This window comes from Phoenix dactylifera, unplaced genomic scaffold (genome assembly GCF_009389715.1).
Source record: "Phoenix dactylifera cultivar Barhee BC4 unplaced genomic scaffold, palm_55x_up_171113_PBpolish2nd_filt_p 000619F, whole genome shotgun sequence".
In the NCBI taxonomy this organism is placed as follows: domain Eukaryota; kingdom Viridiplantae; phylum Streptophyta; class Magnoliopsida; order Arecales; family Arecaceae; genus Phoenix; species Phoenix dactylifera.
The window spans coordinates 116,168-130,076 of NW_024068014.1; positions in this window are offsets into that span (position 1 = coordinate 116,168).

Below are 13,909 nucleotides of genomic sequence, written 5' to 3' on the forward strand. Positions count from 1 at the left end.
ATGGAACTTGTAAGCTAGTTGAACTAGCACCAAACAAAAGAGTAATTGGCTTAAATGGATCTTCAAAACAAAATACAAGGCATTCATAAACACAAGGCATGCCTTGTAGCAAAAGGTTATGCACAACAAGGAGGTATTGATTTTCAAGAAACTTTCTCTCCAGTTGCTCGCTTTGAAACAATAAGAACTATTTTAGCATTAGCTGCTCAACTGAAATGGCATGTTTATCAAATGGATATTAAATCAGCTTTTCTAAATGGTGAATTGAATGAAGATGTTTATGTCACTCAACCAGAAGGGTTCATTGTTCATGGCCAAGAAAAGAAAGTCTATAAGCTAAAGAAGGCACTCTATGGTTTAAAACAAGCTCCACGAGCTTGGTACACCAAAATTGATTCTTATTTTAGAGAAAATGGGTTTGCAAGAAGTGAAAATGAACCCACTCTTTATCTGAAAAAGAAAAATCAGAATGAGCTGGTCATAGTGTGTCTCTATGTTGATGATATTATATATATGCGGGTCTTCTAACTCTCTTGTGACAAATTTTAGAAATTGCATGATGAAAAAGTTTGATATGATAGATTGAGGTCTGATGCAGTATTTTCTTGGTTTGAAAGTGAAGCAAAGTGAAGATGGCATATTTATTTCCCAAGAAAAGTATGCTACAGATCTTCTTAAGAAGTTTAACATGCTGAATTGCAAGATCACAAGTACTCCAACGAATGATAATGAGAAGTTAAGGCTTGAAGATGATACAAGAGAAGTCAATGAAAGGACATCTCCCGACGCTTTGTTTGGTCTTTACCGACGCTTTTAAGCGTTGGTATATTTCCTCCCCACGCCCCCCAAAGCGTGGGTAAGACGTCGGGCAGGTGGGCGTGGGCTCGGTTTAGGCTGACGCGTCAAGAAAGCGTCGTCGATCTATGCCGACGCTTTTAAGCGTCGTTCATCATCCAGGTAACCGACGCTTAAAAGCGTCGGCAAACTTGGACCGACGTTGGTTACTGTCGGACTAGGCCGACGCTATAAAGCGTCGTGAAAGGGCATGCCAGTTTTCATGCCACTTGCTTTTTCCGACGTTTAAAAGCGTCGGCAATAGAATTTCTTTTTAAATTTTTTTTTTAGTAAAAGTAATTTTTAATACTCTGTATACATTAAATTCTAACAAAACAAAGACACTAAATCACATATATAACAAAATACACGTCACAAACAAAAACTTTGATTACATTCATATTGTCATATTTGATTACATTGTACTTCAAAAACATTCTAAAAACATACATGTCAAATTCCTAAGTACACAATCTACGATATGTATCAAGGGTCAACGGCATCATCATCTCTACGAGTAGATGAAGTATCATCAACCTACAAGAAAAAAAAATATTTTAGAAACTAAAAATACGAAAATCATCACGCTCATACAAGAATATATTATAATTACATAAAATATTCAAATAGATTTAGTTATGTACCGGAGAAGCAAATCTCTGCAAAAAGGATGAAATATGGTCAAGCTGATCTTGCAAAGATTGTATCTTCAACTCTTGGCTTTGCTTCAACTCCACCATATTAGTCATATGACTCTGCCTCATCTCCTCTATCCTTGTCTCATATGACTGCTTTATCTGTGCCATCTCTGTCTTCAAACTACAAACCTCTGCAGTGCTAGTACCTTGTCTGGCATCTTGGGTATATCGGCTCACTGCAGATAGCTGAGTGGGGATAACTCCGACACCGTAACCCCTCACGCGACCATAACGTTCTGGGCCCATCAATTCGGCATAGACCTGAGCCTCGATGCGACTGGCCGCGTCGGATGATGATGACTCCTCGACGCGCTCTGAAATAAGATTTGTAGCTCTTTCCTATATCTCTCTAAAAAAAAAACAGTCACATTAATATTTTAAAAGTAAAATTAATAAAAAAATTGTGATCAAATAAAAAATAAATACATACAACTATATCTCTCGACTCGTCTCGGACAAAGCTGCCATCTCGGTGAGTGTGGATCATCTTATAAAACTCTACCTCACCAGGCTCCCTTCCATGCTCTACTATCTACACATACGAAAAGTATATTGGCAAACTATATATCATGATACGTGCTATATGTTAGTAGAGTTTCAAATAGTTTCAAAAGAACTTACGAATTCATTTTTACGTCTCGCATAACTCTTCGAGCCTGAAGTATGAGGAACTGCTTGAGATGCTCGTGCAGCTCTACCAATATTAGAATATGCCTGCCAAAATAAAAGCACACAGTATAATATAATTCAATGTATATATTTGCAATCTATATTAATAATAAAGATAATATAAGATATTGAAACAATATACGTGACCTGTCCTTTTTCAGAAAACCAGTAGTGAACAAGCTCCCTCCACTGCTGAGGGTATACATCAGGAGGAGTCACATGAGCAACCTCCTCCTCTGTCATACCCTCGCGCTTGAAGTCCATCTTCAATTTTGCTTTATATTCTTTCCATTTGTGGTTGAGGGACTTTAGCACCCAATCATGGCTCTCTGGAGGGAGTACAAACTTACCCTACAACAAGATACAGAATGTTATAATAATATTAAACCTCAAAAGTAAAATTATGGTAGTAAGCAAATTAACATACAGAAAGTGTCAAATTAAAAAGAACAAATTCAATTCATTACCTGTATGAGTCTAAGAAGCTCAACCTTATACGAAGGAAGCATATCATTCCACTTCGTATAGTTGAGCGGACACAGCTGACCCTTGCGTGCAACCGATCCTAAAAAGCTTGATAGAAGACTTCCATGTCTATTGATGGGCTGCCCCAATTCGTTGCATCGGATGATGACCTTCTCACCCGGAGGAAGCTTCCACACATCCTTTGCTTGAGTGGGTCCCCATCTCGTCCTCACTGTCCCTTGTCCATCTATTCAAATTAAATAAAATGTCTTAAAAAGTTGAAGACAAATATGAACATAAAAATGTGACATTTAAATCGAATTACCCTAGATCCGGAGCTCATCCTCCGGACAATCAGCAGGAGGCTCGCGCTGAGATCCTGACTCGTGCTGCTGGTGCTCACTGGTTGCTGGGACTGCTCAGAAGTAGATCCCACCTGAGAATGCTGGAACTCCACATCTCTAAATCGTCTCCCCCGGGGCATATTGTTACCTGGTATGCACAAAAAAGAATCAATATTTGGTTAAATGATTAATTTATACTAAATAAAGGGCTAATAAAAGAGAATATAATAACTCATTCAACGTATGCTTCATAAATTTTACTTACCATTATGAAACTACATTCTCATTCAACATCCATCCTAATCAAACTCGTTGGTGCATTTACTTCATCAGTTGGCACAACATTATAAGGCATACACTGAGTATAAGTATCATCGTCCTCCTCTTCCAACCTTTTTTCCATATCATACAAGTCCCTAGGTTTCGTCTTAATAACAAGAGACCAATTTTTATCTTTTGAGTCTTGCACAAAAACTACTTGTCGAGCTTGAGATGAAAAAACAAATGGATCATCTTTCAATAACACACCAGTATGTATCAACCTTGAAAAATTTACAAGTGTAAATCTATTTATGTCTTGCCTCAAACCTCTAGGTGAGTTAATATCCACCCAATCACATCGAAATAATACTACCTTAAACTTTCCATAATAATCCAGCTCATAAATATCTGTTAGAGCACCATAATAATTTTTTCCGTCCGCCTCAACCATAACTCCACTATTTTGGATTTTTCTAAATTTCTCACGCTCTTTAGTATGAAATTTAAAACCATTTATAATAAACCCATCATATCTGTTGACAATATTATTCGGACCTCGAGCAATGACTATTAACTTCTCAGAACAATTCCTCTCCATCATCACCGCTACCTAAAAAAAATTATGGAAGTAATGATTAATTTCTCTCTAGAAAAATTTTAAAAAAAAGATTAATATATTAGACATCTAACCTATTTGAAAAGCCATTCTGGAAATAACTCAACCAACCATCGTTGCTCAATCCTTGGTATAGGACGAATGTTATGGTTGAGACTTCGCTGAGCTCTCCAGAGAATGTTTACCTAAAATTTTGCAAAATTTTGTTGTCCGATTTCTGTTTACCTAAAAATATACTAAACAGATCGTTGTTAGAACCGGCAAACAAAGTTTAATTTAATTTTACTCTTACCTTTTCTACTCGAAGAATAGTGGTCGTAAGAGGTCGATCCGCAGGGAGGCGATTGGAGTTGCATAAAAAGTTAAAACGTTCACTCGGATTTGAAATCGATTTTTGAATGATAAAAGAAGAACATTACTTCGGGGATGTGGAATGATTCTCTAGTCTACCAGAAAATGTTTTCTATTTGAGATTAACTAAAAGACAGGTATAGATTCGAAAAGCATTTATATTTTTAATGAAATATTTAACTATTCAAAGGAAAACTTTAGCATGGATGAAAACAGTGCTTAGGAAGATTGAAACTTAGAACCTAGATTGCATAAAAATAAATTTATGGATTGCATAAATAAAAAAAACAAAAATTAAACTGAACCTAGAACAAGGATTGCATGAAAGAGAATTGATGGATTTCATAAAAAGGAAAATTGATTACAAATAAAAATGGAGATTAGAGGCCTAATACTCCTTCTATTTTGGAAGTAAATTAAAGAAAAGAAAACAAAAACAAATTACTTCTCTTTTCCCTCTCTCTCCCATGGTGGAATTTCAACATAAAATACTATATCTCTTTTTTTTCTTTTCTTCCCCAAAACAGAACTTCCTCTGTTCTTTGAACCAGCCGAGCCCTCAAAACCTCTCCTCCTCTGTTGTTTGGCCTCCCACCTGAGCACCTTTCCTCTCCTATGTTTCTTGGCCTCCACCCCAACCGAGCACCCCCCCAGCCGAGAGCTCTCCTCCTTCTCCTCTTATTGCCGCGGGGTCACTTGAAATTTGGGGAGGAATCACGGGTCATCCGGGATGCTGGGAAGGAGGAGAAAATGGTGGGCGGATCGCTCCGGACGACTTTCCTCTTTGGCCACGGATGCGAGATCGCCGGACGCCTGATGCGGAAGGCGCGGATGGCTGGGATTTTCGCCGCGTGCATAAACTTGTAAATCATAAAGAAGGAACAATTATAAATGATTTATTTGGATACTAAAAATTTAGATCATGATCAACTCACCCTAGTCATAAAATGGTAATTTTTTCCTTAGCATGCCAAAAATAGCAGAATCTGTCAAAGTGATAAAATAGTCATATTATGATTGACTAGGGAATCAACAGTATTTACCTTCCCTTATTAACAAAACCCTTCTTTATTGAATAATCTAGTCTTTCATCATGGCATGTTACTAAAACACTGACAATGTTTTTGACCAGTTTAAAATTACTCAGTCCACAAGACTTTCGTTGCGCAACTCTGATCAAATTCTTCAAAATTTCTTAATGATCCTAGATCATCATCATTTTTTTTTCTAATAATATCCAAACAAAAATTTTATCCTTACTTCCCAAGCATACTAGATCAAGATTAACCCTCCAGATAATTGCCATATTTGCATCATTGTATGATCAAGCAATCATATTCTAGATCCAACATAAACTAAGCCAACTCTAGATTTCTTGACAATAGGCAATTTGCTATTGACTTCTCTTTTAAGCATATTCAACCATCTCGAATCTTTTCTTTTATGTTAAACTTATTTGGGCCTCTCATGAAATCCCACTTGCATTTCTCATATGGTGATACAAAATCCATAATCAACTCATGGCCTTGATTTATAATAATTTAATTCGCAAAAATCTAATAATCTAGTTCAAAGATTTACAAGAAATTCTACCAAGATATAAGCTCTATAATTTTACATTGAGATCAATTCCTCAAATAAGTAAAATATTTTTATTTGCAATATAGCAAACATTTCGGGATTTTGTAAATCTACTACACTTAGAGAATCTACTTATTCTCAAGATTTACTAATTGACTTTCCATCAAAATATCAATCTTAATTGTTTCAAGTCTCAAGTACCAAATAAGAATTCTTAAGTCTCATTCCAAATATATTTTTCTTATATATAACAGTTTCATGTATGATCCATATATAGATTTTACCCCCGAAAAATATTTTTAATAAATATAATAAAATCTTTCCAAATTCAAATATTAACAACTTCTTATGAATGAACCTTAACTTCTCACCAAAATAGTTGACTTCAAGCTAGAAGTAGCATCACAGTACCCGATATAAAGTTGAACTTCCAAATTCACTTATATAGCAAATAAGCTAATAATTTACAATGCACAATAATATTCCATGGTTAATAGTCCTTCACTTAATTTTAGCCAAAATCCAATTAATCATAACTTGAAATACAAATTACTCTACCAAGAAAACTCTCAAATTAACTTATTCATACTTTGTTTATAAATACAGTTAGCTAGCATTCTGATTTCAGCATCACAAAATTCAGATAACACAAATTTACCACTAACAAAATTAAACAAAGATATTTGTCTTCTTGTCTAATTTCTACCCATCTCTCAAACTTTTCGATGAATCCTAATAATCCTAAAAGCTAAGCTCTGCTATGACTAATTATGATTCCCTAGTAATCTTAAACCAAAGCTTTGATACCACCAAATCTATCATGCCTCAAGCCCAGAGCGCGACAAACGCCGCATGCCCGCATAGCGGACCGCAGAGGCGTGCAAGGCAGCTGATCATATCGAAAAAAATACAAGTCCTTAAAACTTATTTAAGCATTAATTAAATCAAATGGTTCTTACAGAAATTTCAAAATAACATTTGCTGAGATAAGTCAAATACTCAAACTAATCTAACTAAAATGCCAATAACTAAAGAAATCATCGAAAAATCTATCGCACTCCCCAATCCCGTGCGATCAAGATTCAAGATCTGAAAAACAGAGAAAATAAGATATGAGCTATACTAGCCCAATAAGAAACAAAATATCCCAGAGTGGGGTCAAAGCATATCAAATCAAAATACAAAATAATGACTGGAAATAAATCACAAATAATATTATTTTTCTCTTTTCAAAACTTATTTTTATTTTTTACAAAAAACTATAATACCATTATCCCAACATAATAGGCTACGGCCACGTAACCCAGTGGCATGGGTTGTACAAAGTGCCAAAAACTACTATTGTTAGTCACCGATGGCAACGGTGTCCAGAAACTACTATTCTAATCACCGGTGGTGCGGTGTCCAAACTGTTTTCTCATAGATTACAAGTCGACAGGTCCAACGAATAATTTCTATTGGTGGGGCCATAACAGAACAGAATAGATCATAGCCATGCTGAGGATGCATATATATAAAAATAGATATTATAAGTTACCCAGTCATATTTTACAGATTTCAGAGCATACATCAGAATTTTTAAATTATATTTTGTTGCCCAGAGGTGCAGCCCAAGAGGGAGGGTGAATTGGATCTCAAAAAAAAATTATTAACGTTAAAATGTATGGAGAGTATGAGATACTTATATCTTATAGATTCAGCAGCGGAAATGAGATTGCACAAATATGATAGTAAATAAAAGTTAGGAATGCAGTAAGAGATATGCAGAGGAAAGGAAGAGAAGAACCACAATCACAAACACCAAGGTTTATAGTGGTTCGGTGCACTCCCAGCACGTACGTCCACTCCTCAAGCCTAGCTTGAGATTTTCACTATAACCCAGTAAATTACAGCCTGATTGTTTTCCGAGCTCACAATCAAAAATCCAGTTAGTTTTTCCAGGCAACCAACCGAAAACATTTTGTTTTCCGGGATCACAAACAACCCAGTTAGTTTTCAGACAAACCAACCAAAAACTTTATACCGTTTATTTTTCTGGGCTCACAAACAACCTAGTTGGTTTTCAGATGAACCAACCAAAACTATCACCCTTCCTGAATACACCCGATTCAGCAACTTTCAATCAAGACGTGGAAGAGCCTTTACAAGTTTCAAATCAATGAAACTGTTACAGCAGCAATTAATCCAACTAAAAGAATGTTGTATCTTGAAAACTTATAGCTTCAGAGCATATAAAAAATAAATCAATGAAAGCAAAAGCTGAAGCCGATGAAGTAGTTTGCTGTGGAAGGATGTTCCAATGTCTGGATAGCAGCTCTTCACGATGTAGTGAGAAACTTCGACTGATCTCCTCACAAGAGAAAGTTTCTGATTACAGTGTTGGTGAGGAAGATGAACTGTTAATCTTTTCTTCTCTTTTTCTCAGTGGAAACTTGTTGTTTTCAATGGAATCTTTTTTCTTTTCCTGTTATTTTCATTCTGAGGTTCCCTCGTATTTATAGACAAATTCTTCGGCGGGATTTGAATTTCTTTCTTCCCGTTCTGATGAGAATCTTTTTCTGTTACAGAAGAAGACAAAAGTCGTTCACAGCTTTCCGTTGTGGTCCCAGGAGTACAAGGGTCGACTCATGTATCTCAGGGGTCGACTCATGTTCTTTCTGGATCGGCACTTCAAATCGTGGAGAGAGCTTTTGCTATGTCAACTTCAAAGGGTCGACTCTTAATTCTTAAGGGTCAGCTCATCTTCATTAGGAGTCGCCTCTTTAAACACAAGGGTCGACTCATCTTCATCAGGAGTCGCTTCTTTTAAACACAAGGTCGTCTCATGCTTTAGTTTTTCGGCCGGTGCTGAGACTGAGTAGGGGTCGACTCATTTTGAACAAGGGTCGGCTCTTCAAGCTTCTCTCAGACGGTGAGGACTTTCTGTTTACTTTGAACCATACAAGGGTCGACTCATGTTTTGCGGGGGTCGACTCTTTGACTGTGTTCCTTGAATAAAACTTATCAGAATCAACTTAAACTTGTCCTTTTGGTTTAGAGGTTGACTCAAGTTTTTCAAACAAAAAATTTTAGACTTCTTCTCTGATCTCCATGGACTAGATTAAGATCAATTCCTTTTAGAACATGTACAATGAGATATTTGCGAAGAACTTATGATTTTACAGTGCTTCATTCCTTCTGATTTTTCTTGACTTATAAATCTTTAAAATTAGACCAATGTCATTAGTACACAACATGATCTCAAGTGTTTTGTAATCATTAAAATTCATCCTTTAGGGTTGACAATCTCCCCCTTTTTGATGATGACAAAACCATTGAGTTAAAAAGAATTTTGTAATTAATTTCACAACAATTATCAAAATTTTATAATAAAGTTTAGAGCAAATATGACATTCAGAGATATATGCATAATTTCAACAGATTAACGAGAAAGGTCTCCCCCTATCAATTACAAACATTCGAATTATGCAGAATTCTTGTTCTTCATCTTTTCTTAAGTTTTGTTTACCATCATAATTTAAATCTCCCCCTATATATTATCTTTAATGTAGAGATTGCTCAGATTAGAATTCTTTTTCAGATAATTCTTCCGATTTGTAGCCTGAATTCTTTTCATATTTCTTATCTCTCAGTTTATAATTCTTTTTTTTTATATATAATTCTCCCCCCTTTTGTCATCAACAAAAGGAAGGAAGTTAAAAATAATATCTGATACCCACATTAAGAATTTTGAAACCATTATAAATTTTGATATGTATCGATGCAATATGTATCAGAGCAGTATATAAACCAATAAAGACATTCACTGCATTTCAAGAAAAGTAAGCATTCATTACATTTAATGAATGAAGTACACTTGATAAATCAAAAAGATTACAATTGAGATCAATTTGTATCAGACAGCATACAAGTGTGCCAAAAAAAAATAATGAAACTTAACTTAGTACAAGGTTATGTTTTAAAAACATGGGTTTCAGTCTAAGCTTAGGTTAGGTTTAGTCTAAGGTCAGTCTAGGTTGAAGGTTTTGAAGATGAGGGTCCAGACTGATCTTCCTTTGGCTCTTCCATCAGCTTGTCAATTTTACTGTTTAGTGCAGTGATGGAGCTAGTGAGCTGACTGTGTTCTTCTTTCAATTCTTGGATGGAGCCTTGAACAGAATTTTCTTGTGCTTGCAGCTGTTTTTCAATCTCAGTAATTCTTCTCTGCTGGTTAGCTGCTAATTGCCTCAATCCTTGCAGTTCAGATTTGACTTCTTTAACCAAGTCAATGAGGTCAACAACTGAATTTCAGCAGACTCCAGAATTGAACATTGCTTTTATAATGTTATCTCCAATAAATTTCAACTGCCATTTCTCAAGTCGGAGTGGAGGATCTGATGGCCTTTGGATTAAAGGAGGCTGACTGACTGGTGGTTCTGTTGGAGGTGCTTGTGTAGGAATTCTTTTGCCTTTTAGTGGTGTAATAGTGTCTTGACCACTTTCATCTTGCGATCCTTTCCCTTTATGAGTCCATTTTCCCTCAGATTTGACAAATCCCATCCTCTTCAGTGATTTGTCATTGTAAACATCAGAAGATGATAATTCTTTCTTGGTTTCTCCTTCTAGATTTACATTGAAGTTACAAAGGACTTGAGTTAAGACCATACCATAAGGAAGTGAAGCTCCTTTTCTTTGACCTTGAGCTTTCATGTATCTAAGCATCAAGCAGGGTAGGTTCAGTGGGAGTCCTTGTATAATATGGTGCATTACTAGTATATCCCTTTCTGAAATATGATCTGTTGCCCAGAAAGACAACCCAAGAGGGGGGGTGAATTGGGTTTTAAAATAATTTTGCAATTAAAACGTTTGTGGATGACTAATTAATACTTTTGCAAGATGAATAATTAGTTGCTATGTGCTGTGAGTGAAATGAGAGTGAGAGAGAGAGACACAAGCAATCACAAACACAATGTTTATAGTGGTTCGGAGCTATCCCTTGCTCCTACGTCCACTCTCCAAGTCTCACTTGGGAATTCACTATAATCCTTTGGATTACAGCCGGTTGTTTTACAAGCTCACAACCCAACTTGTTGTTTTACGAGCTCACAACGAACTCGGTCGGTTTTCCCAGGCTCACCGACTAGAACCACCCCGATTGTTTTTCCGGGATCACAATCGAACCCTTACACGTTGGTTTTACCCTCGGCTCACCAACCAACCTCTACACTCTTGATTCAATCCCCTGATTGAATCAAGCAAAGACAAGATGGAAAGAACAAAGACAAATAGAAAAACAGAGCTTCTAAAAAGCAGATATACAGTAATATAAACTAGAGAGAAGTTAAGAGCCCTCAAACACGTTTGAGTTGGAGTAGAGTAGGGCTTCTTGAACTGTGAGTCTCCTCTTGAATGTCTGGTCGACTTGAAGGCAGGAGGAGACTTCTTTAAATGCTGGGAAGAGGTAGCTGGATGGAGTTAATGGCGCTCTTCTTTCTTTTCTGTTGAAAACCAGTTGGCCGAGATAGGATGCTTGATTTCTTTGAATGGAATGGTGCTTCTCTGCCTTGCTACAGTCCTCTGTGGCTATTTAAGCCATCCCCCACGGAAACTAGCCGTTAGACACCTTTTTCTGCCCGTTCTGCACACTCTGCACATCCTGATAATATGTCCGTTGGGGTCGGAGTCGACTCGCGCGATCTGGAGTCGACTCGGCTGTAGCGGGAGTCGACTCATGCTTTTCTGGAGTCGGCTCGGCAACTGTTCCGGATTTGAATTAAAGTGACCTCCGCGACTGGGAGTCGACTCGACTTAACCCGGAGTCGACTCGCCAACTTCTGGAGCTGACTTGCCATTTTCGGAATCGGCTCATCCCATGAAGTCCATGGAGCTATTTTTTCAACTTGGCCCACTCGAGTCGACTCGACAATCCTGGGAGTCGACTCGGCGCTCAGAGCCCGAACTCCCGATCTTCTGTCTTTTGGCTCGTCCAGTCTTGGAGTCGACTCAGACTGTTCTGGAGTCGACTCGGCTCTCAGTTTCTGAAACACAGCCTTCTGCCTTTTTGATGTAGCGCTGCCTTGGAGTCGACTCGAGCTGTCTGGGAGTCGATTCGGTTCTCAGAGATAATAATTCGGTCTTCTGTCTTTTTGGGGTCGCACTGTCTCGGAGTCGACTCGCGCATTGCGGGAGTCAACTCGGATCTCAGAGTCCGAAAACTGCTCTCTGACTTTTGCCTTGTGTACCACTGAGAGTCGACTCTATGCTTTCTTTGGAGTCGACCTGCCAACCATCGGAGTCGACTCGCGTTCTACAGGAGTCGACTCGAATCTCAGGGTCGAAAATCGCTCTCTGACTTTTCTGTCTGTAACTCCTTGGAGTCGACTCATACTACTCCAGAGTCGACTCTGTAAGCATCGGAGTCGACTCGCGCACTTCAGGAGTCGACTCGCTGACAGGTTTTGAGTTGAGTCTTTCTGTTCGTCTGTCTGTTCTCAGTCGGAGTCGACTCGTAATGATCCGGAGTCGACTCGAGCCCGTGCCAGGGATTCTGATACGCTTGGAGTCGACTCGTACTATTCTGGAGTCGACTCGAGTCTCAGACTTTGGCTCAAACTGACTTCTTAACTTATCAAAATATCTTGAACCAAATCTAGAAATACTTAGACAAGATTTTTACTGAAACACTCAATTGAATTCATTAGTAAACAAAAGATATACTCAAATGCTTTGAGCTCATCAAAATCAAATAGGGTTTTAATCAATCACTCCACAATCTCCCCCTTTTTGATGATGACAAAATATTGAGTATATGTAAAGTGAATTGCTCAATAAACAAGGAAATACGATCTATAAATGAATTCAAGTGTCTGGTTATTTAATTTATCCAAGCTTGAAAGGTGTGAAACAATAAATTTTGGAGTTAAAGCTCTCCCTTTCATTTGGAATTATATAAACCTTCATATCATGCAATCAATTGTTTGGCTTATATATATTTAATGATTTAGCTTTAAAAATTCAGATTCTCCCCCTCAACATATGCATTCTACTTTGTTTTGATTCTTTGAATTTTCTTTTAATGCATTGAAGTTTTTGAACTTAAGTATTTGGTTTTTAGAGGGAAAATCTGTCAATTTGTTCTTGAGTAGGATTCAACTAATCTCCGAATATCCCTTGAATAGATTCTGGAGATTACTCCATTAGGAGCCCCAATAGAGAGATAATGAGCCTCGAGGTATCAAATCCACTAAGAACAAATTATTGTGTGTTTTAAAAGTTTTTTTTTATTGATTTTCATTTATTCCTTTTACATATCTATTACATATTTCTCCCCCTTTTTGTCATCGTATCAAAAAGGAAGTGAATAGAACACACAAGCAAGCAGAGATCAATTGGCACAGTATTGAAATGAATATGTCTACTCATTGTATTGATGTATATATAAATACATTTGTGAATACAATAAGTAAAGCAAAAGATACATGTCAAAATAAAACAAAAGCAGCTAGGGTCTCCTCGAGGATGTGGCTCCTCCTCTCGAGGATGTGGCTCCTCCTCTCAATCTGTTCTGTTCCATGAGGAGAGTGACCCCGTCTGTGACATTCCCAAGCTGGGAGATAATGGCCGAAGTGGCCCTGCTGTGTGTGGTGGAGAGCTCGGTCAGGGTCTCCTGCAGTGTGTCCAACTTGGCGATCAGTACATTCGCCAAGCGCTCTGCCCCCTGGGTAGTGGTGCCTATATCCTGTCGGACGTTATCGCGCATCTTCCGAGTAGTGCTCGTGACTTCGCTCATGCTGTGGAACTGGGCTTGGATCAGGAACCTTACATTGTCGATCTCTTCCCGCACATGGGCCGTCATCTCAGCCACGGCGGACAGGGAAGGGACTAACGCTGAAGAAGGTGCAGGAGAAGGAGCAGGCACTGAACCCCGGAGCTCCCTAAGTAGGTCATCCCGGAGATCTCTAACTATCTCCTACCGCAACTCCCGGAGCTGCTCAGGAGCGATCCGGACCTCCATGGGCTGAGTAGGTGGAGCTGAGGAGGAGGGTCCGGCTGAGGTGGTGGGAGCAGAAGTGGAGGGAAAGGTAGGATAGTCTGAGTCTGGGTCAGGACTG